Source organism: Arachis hypogaea, chromosome 13, assembly GCF_003086295.3.
Source record: "Arachis hypogaea cultivar Tifrunner chromosome 13, arahy.Tifrunner.gnm2.J5K5, whole genome shotgun sequence".
Lineage (NCBI taxonomy): Eukaryota > Viridiplantae > Streptophyta > Magnoliopsida > Fabales > Fabaceae > Arachis > Arachis hypogaea.
Genome location: NC_092048.1, coordinates 61,287,033 through 61,294,007, shown reverse-complemented (window position 1 = coordinate 61,294,007; position 6,975 = coordinate 61,287,033). Strand labels below are relative to the sequence as shown.

The window sequence follows — 6,975 nt, the reverse complement described above, 5'->3', positions numbered from 1 at the left end:
TGAAGATAGCAGGAAAGCAGAGGTTCAGAGGAACGAAAAGCATCTCCGTTCGCTTATCTGAAATTTCTACCAATGATTTACATAAGTATCTCTATCCCTATTCTATTATTTATTATTCGAAAACTCCATAATTATTTTATATCCGCCTGACTGAGATTTACAAGGTGACCATAGCTTGCTTCATACCAACAATCTCCGTGGGATTCGACCCTTACTCACGTAAGGTATTACTTGGACGACCCAGTGCACTTGCTGGTTAGTTGTATCGAAGTTTTGACAATCATGAATTAAGATCAGAGCACCAAGCTTTGGAGCCATTACCAGGATTTGTTCGAGCCTAGAGATCACAATCTCGTGCACCAAGTTTTTGGCGCCGTTGCCGGGGATTGTTTGAGTTTGGACAACTGACGGTTCATCTTGTTGCTCAGATTAGGTAATTTTCTTTTCGTTTTGTTTTCTTTTCAAAAATTTTTCAAAAATATTTTCAAAAAAATTTTTCATCTGTTTTCGAAAAAAATAAAAATGTTTTCAAAATTTTATTCAAAATTTTTAAGAATGAATTCTAGTGTTTCATGAAGCATGTGAAGCCTGGCCGGCTGTAAAGCCATGTCTAAATTTATTTGGACTGAGGCTTGCAATTTGTTATCAAGAGCAAGCTAGTTGTTGCTAATCAACCTGCTGCTGATCCTCAATCACCTGCTGAAGCTTGGCTGGCCATTGGCCATGTCTAGTGTTTTGGACCGGAGCTTTCATTGAAAGCTTGGCTGGCTAGTGAGCCATGTCTAATTCCTGGACTGAAGCTTTAGACTAAGAATGCAAGATTCCTGGAATTCATATTAAAAATTTTGGAATCCTTATTTTTTTTCTTTTTCATATAATTTTCAAAAAAAATTACAAAAAAAAAATTAGAAAATCATAAAAATCAAAAATATTTTTGTGTTTCTTGTTTGAGTCTTGAGTCATATCATAAGTTTGGTGTCACTTGCATATGCATCTTGCATTTTTCGAAAATTTCATGCATTCATAGTGTTCTTCATGATCTTCAAGTTGTTCTTGGTAAGTCTTCTTGTTTGATCTTGATGATTTTTTTGTTTTGTGTCTTTTCATGTTTATCATATGCATTCTTGAATTCTTGGTGTCTAAGCATTAAAGAATTGTAAGTTTGGTGTCTTGCATGTTTTCTTTGCATTAAAAATTTTTCAAAAATATGTTCTTGATATTCATCTTGACATTCAAAGTGTTCTTGGTGTTCATCTTGACATTCATATCATTCATACATGCATTCATTGTTTTGATCTAAAAATTTCATGCATTGCATAATTTTCATGTTTTCATAAAAATTCAAAAATAAAAAAAAAAAAATCTTTCCCTTTTTCTCTCATCAAATTCGAAAATTTGGATTGACTTTTTCAAAAATTTTTAAAATCAAGTTGTTTCTTATGAGTCAAATCAAATTTTCAATTTGAAAATCTTATCTTTTTCAAAATCTTTTTCAAAAATCAAATCTTTTTCAAAATTTTTGGTTATTTTCGAAAATTCCAAAAATATTTTTCAAAAATCTTTTTCTTAATTTTTTCACAAATTTTCGAAAATAACATAATCAATTAATGTTTTGATTCAAAACTTGGAAGTTTGTTACTTGCTTGTTAAGAAAGATTCAAACTTTAAGTTCTAGAATCATATCTTGTGATTTCTTATGAATCAAGTCATTAATTGAGATTTTAAAAATCAAATCTTTTTCAAAACTAATTTCTATCATATCTTTTCAAAAATATCTTCTTATCTTATCTTTTTCAAAATATCTTTTCAAAATATCTTTTCTAACCTCCTAACTTCTTATCTTTTCAAAATTTGTTTCAACTAACTAACTAACTTTTTGTTTGTTTCTTAACTTTTTCAAAACCACCTAACTAACTCTCTCTCTCAATTTTCGAAAATATCTTCTCTCTTTCTCAAAAATTTCTTTTTATTAACTAATTATTCTTATTTTTATTTTTAATTTCAAAAAATTTTCAAAAAAAAAAAATTCGAAAAAAATACTAACCTTTTTCAAAAACTATTTTCAAAAATCACTAACTCTTTTTCAAAAATTGTTTTCTAAAATTCACTTCCCCCTCTCATCTTCTTCTATTTGTTTATTGATATACTAACATCTTTCCTTCAACTCTCCAAAAATCCGAACCCCCTCTCTCTCTGAGTTCAGATTTTCTTCCCTTCTTTTCTTCTACTAATACAAGGATCCCTATACTGTGGTATAAAGGATCCATATTATTATTACTATTTTTTCTGTGCCATCTTCTTTGTCATATGAGCAGGAGCAAGGACAAGAACATTCTTGTTAAAGCAGATCCAGAACCTGAAAGGACTCTGAAGAAAAAAATTAAGAGAAGCTAAATTACAACAATCCAGAGACAACTTGATTGAAAATTTCAAACAAGTAAAGGAGATGGCAGCCGAACCCAACAACAATGCAAGGAGAATGCTTGGTGACTTTACTGCACCAAATTCCAATTTACATGGAAGAAGCATCTCCATTCCTGCCATTGGAGCAAACAACCTTGAGCTGAAACCTCAATTAGTTTCTCTGATGCAGTAGAACTGCAAGTTTCATGGACTTCCATCTGAAGATCCTTTTTAGTTCTTAACTGAATTCTTGTAGATATGTGATACTGTTAAGACTAATGGAGTAGATCCTGAAGTCTACAAGCTCATGCTTTTCCCTTTTGCTGTAAGAGACAGAGCTAGATTATGGTTGGATTCTCAACCCAAAGACAGCCTGAACTCTTGGGATAAGCTGGTCACGGCTTTCTTAGCCAAGTACTTTCCTCCTCAAAAGCTGAGCAAGCTTAGAGCTGATGTTCAAACCTTCAGACAGAAAGAAGGTGAATCTCTCTATGAAGCTTGGGAAAGATACAAACAGTTGACCAAAAAGTGTCCTTCTGACATGCTTTCAGAATGGACCATCCTGGATATATTCTATGATGGTTTATCTGAGCTATCAAAGATGTCACTGGACACTTCTGCAGGTGGATCCATTCACCTAAAGAAAACGCCTGCAGAAGCTCACGAACTCATTGACATGGTTGCTAATAACCAGTTCATGTATACTTCTGAAAGGAATCCTGTGAGTAATGGGACGCCTATAAAGAAGGGAGTTCTTGAAGTTGATACTCTGAATGCCATATTGGCTCAGAATAAAATATTGACTCAGCAAGTCAATATGATTTCTCAGAGTCTGCATGGAATGCAAGCTGCATCCAACAGTACTCAAGAGGCTTCTCCTGAAGAAGAAGCTTATGATCCTGAGAACCCTGCAATAGCAGAGGTAAATTACTTAGGTGAACCTTATGGAAACACCTATAACTCAATATTGAGAAATCATCCAAATTTCTCATGGAAGGATCAAAAGCCCCAACAAGGCTTTAATAATGGTGGAAGAAACAGGTTTAGCAATAGCAAGCCTTTTCCATCATCAACTCAGCAACAGACAGAGAACTCTGAACAAAATGCTTCTAATTTAGCAAATCTAGTCTCTGATCTATCTAAGGCCACTGTAAGTTTCATGAATGAAACAAGGTCTTCCATTAGAAATCTGGAAGCACAAGTGGGCCAGCTGAGTAAAAGGATCACTGAAATCCCTCCTAGTACTCTCCCAAGCAATACAGAAGAGAACCCAAAAGGAGAGTGCAAGGCCATTGACATAAGCGCCATGGCCGAACCTGTGAGGAGAGGAGAGGACGTGAATCCCAAGGAGGAAGACCCCCTGGGACGTCCAGTGGTCAATAAGGAGCTTCCCTCTGAGGAACCAAAGGACTCTAGGGCCCATCTAGAGACCATAGAGATCCCATTGAACCTCCTTATGCCCTTTATGAGCTCTGATGAGTATTCCTCTTTTGAAGAGAATGAGGATGTTACTGAAGAGCAAACTGCCAAGTTTCTTGGTGCAATCATGAAGCTAAATGCCAAATTATTTGGCATTGATACTTGGGAAGTTGAACCTCCCTTGTTCATCAATGAACTAAGTGATCTGGATCAACTGACATTGCCTCAGAAGAGACAGGATCCTGGAAAGTTCATAATACCCTGTACCATAGGCACCATGATCTTTAAGGCTCTGTGTGACCTTGGTTCAGGAATAAACCTCATGCCCCTCTCTGTAATAGAGAAACTGGGAATCTATGGGGTGCAAGCTGCTAAAATCTCACTAGAGATGGCAGACAGCTCAAGAAAACAGGCTTATGGACAAGTAGAAGATGTATTAGTAAAGGTTGAGGGCCTTTACATACCTACTGATTTCATAGTCCTGGATACTGGAAAGGAAGAGGATGAATCCATCATCCTAGGAAGACCTTTCCTGGCCACAGCAAAAGCTGTGATTGATGTTGACAGAGGTGAAATATTCCTTCAATGGAATGAGGACTCCCTTGTGTTTAAAACTCAAGGATCTCCCTCTGCAACCATGGAGAGGAAGCAGAAAAAGCTTCTCTCAAAGCAGAGTCAACCAGAGCCCCTACAGTCAAACTCTAAGTTTGGTGTTGGGAGGCCACAACCAAACTCTAAGTTTGGTGTTGGAGAGTCTCAACAAAGCTCTGCACATCTGTGAGGCTCCATGAGAGCCCACTGTCAAGCTATTGACACTAAAGAAGCGCTTGTTGGGAGGCAACCCAATGTTTATCTAATTCTTATTTTTATTGTTTTTCATGTTTTCTTAGGTTCATGATCATGTGGAGTCACAAAATAAATATAAAAATTGAAAACGGAATCAAAAACAGCAGAAGAAAAATCACACACTGGAGGAGCATCTGTCTTGCGTTCAGCGCCAGAACAGAGCATGGTTCTGGCGCTGAACGCCCAAAATGGGCAGCTTCTGGGCGCTGAACGCCAGAACAGGCATGGTTCTGGCGTTCAACGCCAGAAATGGCACACAAATGGGCGTTGAACGCCCAAAATGGCCACCAACCTGGCGCTGAACGCCCAGAGTTGGGTACAAAGGCATTTTTACATATGCCTAATGGGTGCAGGGATGTAAATCCTTGAACACCTCAGGATCTGTGGACCCCACAGGATCCACTCAGGATCTGTGGATCCCACAGGATCCACTCAGGATCTGTGGACCCCACAGGATCCCCACCTACCTCCACTCACTTCTTCTCACCACTCTCTTTCACACAACCCCATAAACACTCTTCCCTAAAAGCCCTTCACCAATCACCTCAATCTCTCTTCCCCATTAAACCTTCACCACTCACATCCACCCACTCTTCCCAATAAACCTACCTCATAAACTCCACCTACTTTCAAAATTTAAAACCAATTTCCCACCCAAACCCACCCATATGGCCGAAACCTTTCCCCCCTTCCCTTCCCTATATAAAGCCCTCCATTCTTCATCAAATTCACACAACACACCCCTCTACACTCCTCTTGGCCGAAACCACATCTCCCTCTCCCTCTCCATATTTCTTCTTCTTCCTCTTCTATTCTTTTGTTTATTGCTCGAGGGCGAGCAATATTCTAAGTTTGGTGTGGTAAAAGCATAGCTTTTTTATTTTTCCATTACCATTGATGGCACCTAAGACCGGAGAATCCTCTAGAAGAGGGAAAGGGAAGATAAAAGCTTCCACATCCGAGTCATGGGAGATGGAAAGGTTCATCTCCAAAGCCCATCAAGACCACTTCTATGATGTTGTGGCCAAGAAGAAGGTGATCCCTGAGGTCCCTTTTAAACTCAAAAGAAATGAGTATCCGGAGATCCGACATGAAATTCAAAGAAGAGGTTGGGAAGTTCTAACAAATCCCATCCAACAAGTCGGCATCCTAATGGTTCAAGAGTTCTATGCCAATGCATGGATCACCAAGAACCATGATCAAAGTAAGAACCCGGATCCAAAGAACTATGTTACAATGGTTCGGGGGAAATACTTAGATTTTAGTCCGGAGAATGTGAGGTTGGCGTTCAACTTGCCATACATGGACGAGAACGCACGCCCCTACACAAGGAGAGTCAACTTTGATCAAAGGTTGGACCAAGTCCTTATGGACATATGTGTAGAAGGAGATCAATGGAAGATTGACTCCAAAGGCAAGCCGGTTCAACTAAGAAGATTGGACCTCAAGCCTATTGCTAGGGGATGGTTGGAGTTTATTCAATGCTCAATCATTCCCACTAGCAACCGGTCTGAAGTTACTATAGACCGGGCCATCATGATCCATAGCATCATGATTGGAGAAGAGGTGGAAGTTCATGAGATTATACCTCAAGAACTCTACAAGGTGGCTGACAAGTCCTCCACTATGGCAAGGTTAGCCTTTCCTCACCTCATTTGCCACCTATGCAATTCAGCTGGGATTGACATAGAGGGAGATATCCTCATTAAAGAGGAAAAGCCCATCACTAAGAAAAAGATGGAGCAAGCAAGAGAGCCCAGTCATGGAGCTCAAGAGGCGCAAGAAGCTCATCACCATGAGATTCCGGAAATGCCTCAAATGCACTTTCCTCCACAAAACTATTGGGAGCACATTAACACCTCCCTAGAAGAATTGAGTTCCAATATGGGACAACTAAGGGTGGAACATCAAGAGCACTCCATCATGCTCCATGAAATAAGAGAAGATCAAAAAGCAATGAGGGAGGAGCAACAAAGACAAGGAAGAGACATAGAAGAGCTCAAGGACATCATTGGTTCCTCAAGAAGGAAATGCCACCATCACTAAGGTGGATTCATTCCTTGTTCTTATTTCCTCTGTTTTTCATTTTCTATGTTATGTGCTTATCTATGTTTGTGTCTTCATTACATGATCATTAGTAGTTAGTAACTTTGTCTTAAAGTTATGAATGTCCTATGAATCCATCACCTCTCTTAAATGAAAAATGTTTTAATTCGAAAGAACAAGAAGTACATGAGTTTCAAATTTATCCTTGAACTTAGCTTAATTATATTGATGTGGTGACAATGCTTCTTGTTTTCTGAATGT

General features: G+C 38.5%; 1 non-coding gene across 1 annotated transcript; it reads right to left on the bottom strand.

Moving 5' to 3' along the window:
• Positions 1–2,842: 2,842 nt before the first annotated feature.
• LOC112739522 (small nucleolar RNA R71) lies at positions 2,843–2,950 on the bottom strand. Its single transcript, XR_003170457.1, has one exon. It is a non-coding gene; the product is annotated as a small nucleolar RNA R71 (small nucleolar RNA).
• Positions 2,951–6,975: the final 4,025 nt, after the last annotated feature.